The following is an 11,509-nucleotide window of genomic DNA, read 5'->3' on the forward strand; positions in this document are numbered from 1 at the left end:
ATAAGTGAGTAATCAAAAGAAGCAAATATATAAGGTTTCATCAAATTTTTATAGATACCAGAAAAGTCAACCTAGCAGTTAACACAATCAGTGAGAGACAAGTGGGTAAAGAAAAAATAGAAAACTGGCATATTTAACCTGGTTTTCTATTATACACACATGAAGAGTTTATTTCAGTTCTGTCAACATATGCAACCAAGTTAATTATTTTAATTGGATAGCTTATTTTTAAGAGTTTGTCAAAGACTTGAGTTAACTTACTGCTTGCATTGAATGGCTTAGGTTTTCTCTCTCTCTTTTTTTTCGTCTTTGAAACTCTAAACCCGTAATTGATAGCATTGTTGGTGGACCAGATGTTGATCTGTCTTTATATTAAGTGAATACAGAACATACGACTTATGCTTACGTTCTCCACTGACTTTCTAAATTCATTCAGGATGTTCATCTCTTTGTACTGCATAACTCCCTAAAATCTTGCATATCCCATCAAATAACATCCCTCATAAAAGCTCAATTTTACTGGGAAACAATACAAAGCCTTTAGCAATCATCTCTTTGACTTTTGTTGGAAAAAAAAAAAAAAAACTTGGCCCTAAAAGCTGGTTGTACATGTTTCTTTCTACACCTGACTAATGTACAAATGCAATTTTCAGTTTTATAAAAGTAATAATCCAGCTAGAACATTGAGGGAAAAGCAAGAGTTACTACAGTAAAGCCAACATCTGCTTTAAAACAAACCTTTCCGAGCTAAGTGAAAAATGCTGTTTATTTGATGCTTAATATGTATGAGAAAAATAATCACATTTTTATGGTATCATAAATCATATTTTTATTTTAGGGAATAATCATATTTTCTAATAGCTTTTATTTGTGTTGGCATTGAGTAATCAATAACAGCTACTGGATATGTTTCAACATTCTGCTGGTGTGATTTTTTAATCTCTTCAGAATAATAGAAGAAACTTGTACTTGGCATTTTACCCTTATTTTTCTTGTAGCATTAACCAAAAATCAATAGGCTTTCCCTCAAAATTTTGTCTTTAACCTTAAATTCTCCAGTGACTACAAACATACTTTTTTACTGTATGAAGGAGATGTTAATGAATTTTTTTTCCAACTTTGCAATCCACTGAAATCCCTGCAATTCATTTTATTATCTAAAACTTAACTGTTATGATTTTTGTAAATGGAAAGCAGAGAACATTTTTTTAATGTAATAGAATTTTAAACTTGAATGAAATACTCAAAGCACATACCTTATTTTTGGTATGAGAAATTTGGAGGGGGGAGGAGAAAGAAAAAGTAACTGTTTGAACAGTTACTCAAATACCTGCATTTTAAAATAATAAAATAAGGCACTTAGCTGAGACACATTTATAGAAGCTTACTATACTTCATATTTCTATTCCTTCATCTCCCTTATTTCCCCTAATTTAGAATCAGGTTAAGTTATAAGAAGATCAGGAAGTATTTGGCCAGAAAAATAGGCTCTAGGTGAGGGAAATTTTCTCAATGCTGTAAAAGATTCTCTACAAATTATTGGACAGATACAAAAACTAAACAGCTAGAAAAAGTAAGTAGTTTATGATGGGAATCAAATGAAGAGATACATATTGGATAATTAAGATTAAGCAAAAATTTACATATAAAACAGAGCCCTTAGTAAGTGTTCAACAAATAACTTTAAAATGGAGATCAATGCCATTCTCCCAAATCTTCCCGCCCTCTCCCTCTCCCATAGAGTCCATAAGACTGTTCTATACATCAGTGTCTCTTTTGCTGTCTCGTACACAGGGTTATTGTTACCATCTTTCTAAATTCCATATATATGCGTTAGTATGCTGTATTGGTGTTTTTCTTTCTGGCTTACTTCACTCTGTATAATAGGCTCCAGTTTCATCCACCTCATTAGAATGGCATTGAAACATGTAAAATATCATGTATGAAACGAGATGCCAGTCCAGGTTCGATGCACGATACTGGATGCTTGGGGCTAATGCACTGGGACGACCCAGAGGGATGGTATGGGGAGGGAGGAGGGAGGAGGGTTCAGGATGGGGAACACATGTATACCTGTGGCGGATTCATTTTGATATTTGGCAAAACTAATACAATTATGTAAGTTTAAAAATAAAATAAAATTTTAAAATAAATAAATAAAATGGAGATCATATCAGAGATCAGGTCTAGAAAGTCAATTTTGGACTTAAATCTAGAAACTTGAAAACCTGCCAAGTGCTCAGCAGAGGCTATGGAGATTGACCAAAGGGCCTGGAGCTACCCCTTTTTAGACCACACAAAGAAGAAAAGCAGGAGGTGAAACCACTTCCGTCTCATTTATGGATGCCCCATTCCCATCCATAAGCACCAACTACACCACCCTTCACGCCGGACACCGTGTTAGTCTTTTACTCACATTGTCCTATGACTTCCTACACCTATGAATGTAGTGGTGATCACCCTGCCATTTTCATCATGAGGAAACAGCTTCAGAGGGTTTCAGTAACTTGCCCAAGGCCACACAGCTAGTCGTTAACAAAGAAAGGTTCTGATACAGGTCTGTATGATTTCTGGCTACAATGCATGGCCAAATTTTTATCTCCTGACTGCTTATCTCCATACTCATAGCTCTGCTACAGGATTTCATCCTTTCTTGCCCACAGAGTATCTTTAGCATCTTCACCTGGGCCCCTCTTTCTAGCCACAAAACAACTCAGCAGCCCTTCTAACTTGTAAGTGGGATCATGCCATTCCTCTGCATAGATTTCATTGGCTCCACGTCACCCACGAGGAAGCCCCTAACCAGCAGAAAGGAATATATAAGTCCACTCAAAACTGAGTAGGATGAAGGAAGGAAAGGAAAAAGAGAGTGAGCAGGACCAGACCTGCACCTGGGGGTGGGGGAGCTGAAGCAGGGGTGAGATCCCCACATCAGAGCAATTGGTTGGGACTGAGAAAAGAGGCATTTGAGGCTGTCCAGGAGTGAAGCAGCTGATCTGTGACAGTCTGCATTGAGTATAAAACTACACAGACAAGCCCTACGTATCCCAGACAGGCACACAATTTCACCAGAACATGTGACAGAAGCGAGCCATATCTCCTGTCTATATCTCCTGTCCCCATAGCTGCCAGCTTCCCTGAGTACCTGGTGTCACCAGGGTCCCTGCAATCCGAGCACCTGCACCATATCCACACTCACTCCTCACTGCCAGAGACTAGATAAGAGTCCTAATGACACCATATCTCCTGCTCCCAAGGCCTCCAGTCTCCCTGCACACCTGGTGACACCAGGATCCATGCAATCCAAGCAGCCACACCACTTCCATGTGAGGTCCTCACTGGGGCAGACCCAAGTCCTCTAGGGAAGCCTCAGGAGCAAACTCCTGAGGATAACCAATGTACAGAGGTGAAGATAAAAGCACAGTTGAGCTCCAGAGGCAGGATGGCTAAGGATAAAGATTGAAAATCTTTCCACCAGCTATACAAGTTGCAGATTAAATTTACATGATCAACTAGGAAAACTCTATGTCTAAGGAATATATCCCTGGAAAAGAAAATGGCAACACACTCCAGTATTCTTGCCTGGAGAATTCTATAGACAGAGAAGCCTGGCAGGCTACAGTCCATGGGGTCTCAAAGAGTTGGACATGACTGACTACCAAAAGAATATATAAAAGGACAATGAATGATCCCACAGAAGAAAATGCCATAGCTCTGGCTGTTGTGGGCATTAGAGGCAAGAATATGTAGGAGTAGGACCAGATTAGAGCCTGGACTGTCCCCAGAGCAGATCCAGAGACCAGCCCCCTCCCAGTATTGGAGGGCCTCTTAGGTAAGTGGAAGAGGGCTGTGGCTCAAAGTGGGGGAAAAGATGGTGACAACTGAAACCCAGGAAAAACATGTATTATTGTTCTTATATTTTGATTCATTCTGTAGTTGGTTCTGGATTTTTTCCCTCTGCTTTCTCTGTTTCTGTAGTTGTTGCTTTATTTCTATTTAGGCTTTTGAGAACTTTTTAAAATCACACTTTATTTTCCTTTATATACTTCTATGTTGACTTTTTGTGGTTCTGTGTTTTTCTAGGGGTTTTTTGTTCTTGTTTTCTTTTTTTTTTTTGCTCTTGTTCTTTTCTTGCTGTATTCTTTAATATATATAAATCTTTTTTATATACTTCTGTTTAACTTTACTTTTCTATTTTTTCTCTTTTTTTCACCATGTTTGTTTGTTTTGTTTCCTTTGCTTGACTCCTCAGTTGGCACTCTGTTTGGTCTTGTTTTCTGCTGTGTTTTGGTTAGTTTTGCTTTTAACTTGTTAATATCATTCTTGGTTTCCTTTGCTCACTGGATGTAACTTGTTTTCTTTGGACTGTTTTGGTTTTGTGTACATGTGTGTTCCTTTGGTTCTGTTTCTATTTGTCTGATTTTCCATTTACCATTTTTCTGGGGTTCAGTTTTTGCTTCTTGATTTTTTCTTTGTTTTCTCTGTGTTTGTTTTAGTCCCCTTCATTGACATAACAAATGGCTTGTGAGATCTTGGTTCCCCACCAAGAGATTGGGCCTGAGCCTGTGGTGGGATCACTGAGTCAAGGACACTAGACTGCCAGAGAACTCCTGACCCCAGGAAGTGTTAGTGAAAACTTCCACAAAGGCCTCCACATGTATCCAAGATCCAGCACCACCAACTGCAGGCAGCACACAGAGCAGGGTGCCTCACCCAATCAACAAGAAAGACAAGAACACAAACCCAATCATCAGCATGCAGGCTTTCCCAAAGACACCCCAAAACACACCACCTCATACAGTCCTGCCCAGCAGAGGGGAAAAAAATCACCCTCTCCCATCAGAATTCAGGTACAAGTCCCTCCCAAGACAAGGCCTACACAAACCACTGGACCAACCTTACCCACCAAGGGCAGAAACCCAAAGCAAGAAGAAGTATGACCCTATAGCCTGGGGAAAGGAGACTCAAACACAGTAAATTAGATAAAATGAAAACACATGTTTTTAAACTACAGAAAAAAGGTAAAAACCCATAAAACCAAATAAATGAAGGGGAGAGGAAATAGGCAAACTACCTGAAAAAGGATTAAGAGTAATGATAGTAAAGGTGATCCAAAATCTCAAAAATAGAATGGAGAAAATGCAAGAGTCATTTAATGCATTTAACAAGGACCTAGAAAAAATAAAGAATAAGCAAACAGTGATAACAACACAATTACTAAAATTAAAAATACTCTGCTAAGTCGCTTCAGTCATGTCTGACTCTGTGTGACCCCATAGATGGCATCTCACCAGGCTCCCCCGTCCCTGGGATTCTCCAGGCAAGAACACTAGAGTGGGTTGCCATTTCCTTCTCCAGTGCATGAAAGTGAAAAGTGAAAGTGAAGTCGCTCAGTAGTGTCAGCTCTTAGTGACCCCATGGACTGCAGCCTACCAGGCTCCTCCGTCCATGGGATTTTCCAGGCAAGAGTACTGGAGTGGGGTGCCATTGCCTTCTCTGAAAAATACTCTAGAAGGAATCAATAGCAGAATAACTGAGGCAGAAGAATGGATAAGTGAGCTGGAAGATAGAATGGTGGAAATAACTGCTGAAAAGCAGAATAAAGAAAAAAAGAATAAAAGAATTGTGGGTAGTCTCAGAGACCTATGGGACAATATTAAACACACCAAAATATGAATTATAGGGGTCCCAGAAAACGATGAGAAAAAGAAATCATCTGAGAAAAAAAAATTTTTTTTTGTTTTTGTTTTTTTTTTTTAACTTTACATAATTGTATTAGTTTTGCCAAATATCAAAATGAATCCGCCACAAGTAAGCCAGAAAGAAAAACACCAATACAGTATACTAACGCATATATATGGAATTTAGAAAGATGGTAACAATAACCCTGTATATGAGACAGCAAAAGAGACACTGATGTATGGAACAGTCTTATGGACTCTGTGGGAGAGGGAGAGGGTGGGAAGATTTGGGAGAATGGCATTGAAACGTGTAAAATATCATGTATGAAACGAGATGCCAGTCCAGGTTCAATGCACGATACTGGGTGCTTGGGGCTAGTGCACTGGGACGACCCAGAGGGATGGTATGGGGAGGGAGGAGGGAGGAGGGTTCAGGATGGGGAACACATGTATACCTGAGCAAATTTTTGAAGAGATTAGATCAAAAGCTTCCCTAACATAGGAAAGGAAATAGTCGATGAAGTCCAAGAAATTTAGAGAGTCCCATATAGGATAAATCCAAGGACTAACCAAAACTAAACACAAAGGAAAAACATTAAAAGCAGCAAGGAGGAAGCAGTATATAACATACAAGGGAAGCCTCATACAGTTAACAGCTGATCTTTCAGTAGAAACATTGCAGGCCCGAAGGGAATGACAGTATATATTTAAAGTAATGAAAGGAAAAAACCTACAACCAAGACTACTCTACCCAGCAAGGATCTCATTCAAAATTGATGGAAAAATAAAAAGTTTACAGACAAGCAAAAGTTTAGAGGATTTAGCACCACCAAATCAGCTTTACAACAAATGCTAAAGGAATTTCTATAGGTAGGAAACACAAGAGAAGGAAAAGACCTACAAAACAATTAATAACATGGCAATAGGACCATATGTATCAAAAATTACTTTAAATGTAAGTGGATTAAATGCCCCAACCAAAAGACACAGAATGGCTAAATGGATACAAAAACAAGACCCCTATATATACTGCCTACAAGAGACCCCTTAATACCTAGGGACACATACAGACTGAGAGTGAGAGGATGGAAAAAAATATTCCTTATACAGAGTGAAGTAAGTCAGAAAGAAAAACACCAATACAGTATATTAATGCATATATATGGAATTTAGAAAGATGGTAATGATGACCCTATACGCAAGACAGCAAAAGAGACACAGATGTAAAAAACAGACTTTTGGACTTTGTGGGAGAAGGTAAGGGTGGGAAGATTTGAGAGAATAGCATTGAAACATGTATATTATCATGTGTGAAATAGATTGCCAGTCCAAGTTCGATGCATGAGACAGGGTGCTCAGGGCTAGTGCACTGGGATGACCCTGAAGGATGGGATGGGGAGGGAGGCGAGAGGGGTGTTCAGGATGGGGAACACATGTACACCCTTGGCTGATTCATGTCAACATATGGCAAAAACCACTATAATATTGTAAAGTAATTAGCCTCCAATTAAAATAAATAATTTTTTTAAAAAATAAAATGGAAATTTAAAAAAGCTGGAATAACCATTCTCATATCAGACAGAATATATCTTATACTAAAGAATATTACAAGAGATAGAGAAGGGCATTACAAATGATCAAGAAGATAACCCAAGAAGACATAAAAATTGGTGCACCCAACATAAGAGCACTTCAATCCATAAAGCAAAAACAGACATAAAAGGAGAAATGGACAGTAACACAATAATAATATGGGGCTTTAACACCCCACTTGCACCAATTGTTGCTGTTGTTCAGTCACCCAGTCATGTCCAATTCTTTGTGAGCCCATGGACTGCAGCACGCCAGACCTCCCTGTCCCTCACGTTCTCCTGGAGTTTTCCCAGGTTTATGTTCATTGCATCAGTGATGCCATGCAGCCATCTCATCCTCTGACACCATCTTCTCCTTCTGCCCTTGATCTTTCCCAAAATCAAGGACTTTTCCAATGAGCTGTCTGTTTGCATCAGATAACCAAAATGTTGGAGCTTCAGCCTCAGCATCAGCCCTTTCAGTGAACATTCAAGGTTGATCTCTCTTAGGACTGACTGGTTTGATCTCCTTGCTGTCCAAGAGAATTTCAAGAGTCTTCTCCAGAACCACAGTTCAAAGGCATCAGTTCTTGGGGGTTCTGCTTTCCTTACAGTCCAGCTCTCACAACCATACATGACCACTGGGAATACCAGAGCCTTGACTATACAGACCTTTGCACCAATAGATCATCAAAACAGAAAGTTAATAAGGAAACACAAGCATTAAAAGACACATTGTATCAGATGGACCTAATTTATATCTTCAGAATATTCCATCCAAATGCAGAAGAATACACTTTCTTCCAAGTGGACGTAGAATATTCTCCAGGTTAGATCACATCTTGGGTCACAAATTAAGGCTTGGTAAATTTAAGAAAACTGAAGTTGTATCAAGCATATTTTCTGACCACAATACTATGAAAGTAGACATCAATTACAAGGGGGGGAAACTGTTTTAAAACACAAACACATGGATATTAAACAATGCATTTCTAAATAACCAATAGATTACTGAAGAAATAAAAGAGGAAATCAAAAAATACCTAGAAACAAGTTACAATGAAAACATATGTGGTGTACTAAAATCACTGCAAAGAGGGAAGTTTATAGCAATACAAGTCTATCTCAGAAAACAAAAACATAAAATAAACAGCCCAATCTTATGCCCAAAGCAACTAGAAGAAGAAACAAAGGCCCAACGTGAGTAGAAAGAAAGAAATCATAAAGATTAGAGCAGAGATTAGTGAAAAAGAAATGAAAGAAACAATAGCAAAATCAATAAAAGTAAAAGCTGGTTCTTAGAGAAGATAAGCAAGATTGACAAATGATTAGACAGATTCATCGAGATCAAATCAGCAAAATTAGAAATGAAAAAAAATACAACACACAATACAGAAATACAAAGCTTTAAGAGACTATTATGAGCAAATACATGCCAATAAAATGAACTAGATATCAATTACAGGGAATTGACTCATTAGGAAAGACCCTAATATTTGGAAAGATTGAAGACAAAAGGAGACAAGGACAGCAGAGGATCAGATGGTTGGATGGCATAACTGACTCGATGGACATAAACTTGAGGAAACTCCCAGAGATAGTGAGGGACAGGGAAGTCTGGCATGCTGCAGTCAGACATGACTTAGGAACTGAACAACACAACAATATGGTATATCACATTTTTTATATCCATTGAAGAAATGGACAGCTTCTTAGAAAATTTCAGTCTTCGAAGATTGAACCAGGAAGAAATAGAAATTACGAACAAGTCAATTACAAGCACTGAAATCAAAACTGTGATTAAAAAAAAATCCCAACAAACAAAAGCCAGGGCCAGATGGCTTCACAAGTGAATTCTATCAAACATTTAGAGAAGAACTAATGCCTATTCTTCTCAAAATCTTCCCAAAAATTGCAGAAGAAAACTTCCAAATTCATTATATGAGGCCACCACCACACTGATACCAAAACAGACAAAGATACCACAAAAATAAAAATTCACAGGCTAATATCACTGATGAACATAGATGCAAAAATCCTCAACAAAATTCTGACAAACAGGATCCAACAACACATTAAAAGAGTCATACATACATCATGATCAAGTCAGGTTTATCCAAGGGATGCAAGAATTTTTCAATGTATGCAACTCAATCAATGTGATATATCATTTTGTTGCATTGTTCAGTTGCTATATCATGTCCAACTCTCTGTAACCCCATGGACTGCAGCACTCCAGGCTTCCTTGTCCCTCACTATCTCCCAGAGCTTGCTCAAACTCTTGTCCATTGAGTCAGTGATGTCATCCAACCATCTCATCCTCTGCCACCCTCATCTCCTTTTGTCTTCAATCTTTCCCAACATCAGAGTCTTTTCCAATGAGTCAGCTGTTTGTATCAGGAGGCCAAAATATTGGAGCTTCAGCTTCAGCATCAGTTCTTCCAATGAATATTTAGGACTGATTTCCTTTAGGACTGACAGGTTTGAGCTCCTCGCTGTCCAAGGGACTCTCAAAAATGGTGATAAAAATCATATGATCATCTCAATAGATGCAGAAAAAGCTTTCAACAATATTTAGCACCCATTCATGATAAAAAAAAAAAAAACTCTCCTAAATTGGGCATTGAAGGAACCTATTTCAACATAATAAAGGCCATATATGACATACCCACAGCAAACATTGTTCTCAAAGGTAAAAAAAAGTGAAAGCGTTTCTTCTAAGATCAGGAACAAGACAAGGGTGTCCTCTCTCATTGCTATTATTCAGCATACTTCTAGAATTCCTAGCTATGGCAATCAGAGAAGAAAAAGACATAAAATAAATTCAGATGATGCTATACATAGAAATAGGTGGGAAACAGTGGAAACAGTGTCAGACTTTATTTTTGGGGGCTCCAAAATCACTGCAGATGGTGACTGCAGCCATGAAATTAAAAGACGCTTACTCCTTGGAAGGAAAGTTATGACCAACCTAGATAGCATATTCAAAAGCAGAGACATTACTTTGCCAACAAAGGTCCATCTAGTCAAGGCTATGGTTTTTCCTGTGGTCATGTATGGATGTGAGAGTTGGACTGTGAAGAAGGCTGAGCGCCGAAGAATTGATGCTTTTGAACTGTGGTGTTGGAGAAGACTCTTGAGAGTCCCTTGCACTGCAAAGAGATCCAACCAGTCCATTCTGAAGGAGATCAGCCCTGGGATTTCTTTGGAAGGAATGAGGCTGAAGCTGAAACTCCAGGACTTTGGCCACCTTATGTGAAGAGTTGACTCATTGGAAAAGACTCTGATGCTGGGAGGGATTGGGGGCAGGAGGAGAAGGGGACGCCAGAGGATGAGATGGTTGGATGGCATCACTGACTCGATGGACTTGAGTCTGAGTGAACTCCAGCAGTTTGTGATGGACAGGGAGGCCTGGTGTGCTGCGATTCATGGGGTCACAAAGAGTCGGACATGACTGAGCGACAGAACTGAACTGAACTGATACATAGAAAACCTTACAAATGCTACCAGAAAACACTACAGCTAATCAGTGAACTAAGTGAAACCACAGGATACAAAATCAGTACACAAAAACCCTTTGCATTCCTATACACTAACAATGAAAACTCAGAATGAGAAATTAAGGAATCAATCCCATTTGCCATGGCAATAAAAAGAATAAAACACCAAGGAATACAACTACCTAAGGAGACAAAAGAGATGTATGCAGATGTATAAGATGCTAATGAAAGAAATCAAAGATGACATAAACAGATGGAAAGATATACCACATTCTTGGAATGGAAGAATCAATATTGTGAAAATGACTATACTACCCAAAGCAATTTACAGGTTCAATACAATCTCTATCAAATTACCAATGCCATTTTTCACAGAGCTAGAACAAAAAAATTCAAAATTCATATGGAAAAACAGGAGTCAAATAGCCAAAGCAATTTTGAGAAAGAAAAATGGAGCTGTAGGAATCAATCTTCCTTACTTCAGACTATACTACAAAGCTATAGTCATCAAGACAGTTCAGTTCAGTTCACTTGCTCAGTTGTGTCTGATTCTGTGATCCCATGGACTGCAGGACACCCGGCTTCCCTGTCCATCAGCAACTCCCGGAGCTTACTCAAACTCATGTCCGTCAAGTCAGTGACGCCATCCAACCATCTCATCCTCTGTCATCCCCTTCTCCTACTGCCTTCAATCTTTCCCAGCATCAGGGTCTTTTCCAATGAATCAGTTCTTTGCATCAGGTGGCCAAAGGATGGG

The sequence above is a fragment of the Bison bison genome, unplaced genomic scaffold (genome assembly GCF_000754665.1).
Source record: "Bison bison bison isolate TAMUID 2011002044 unplaced genomic scaffold, Bison_UMD1.0 scf7180017864270, whole genome shotgun sequence".
Taxonomy (NCBI): Eukaryota; Metazoa; Chordata; class Mammalia; order Artiodactyla; family Bovidae; genus Bison; species Bison bison.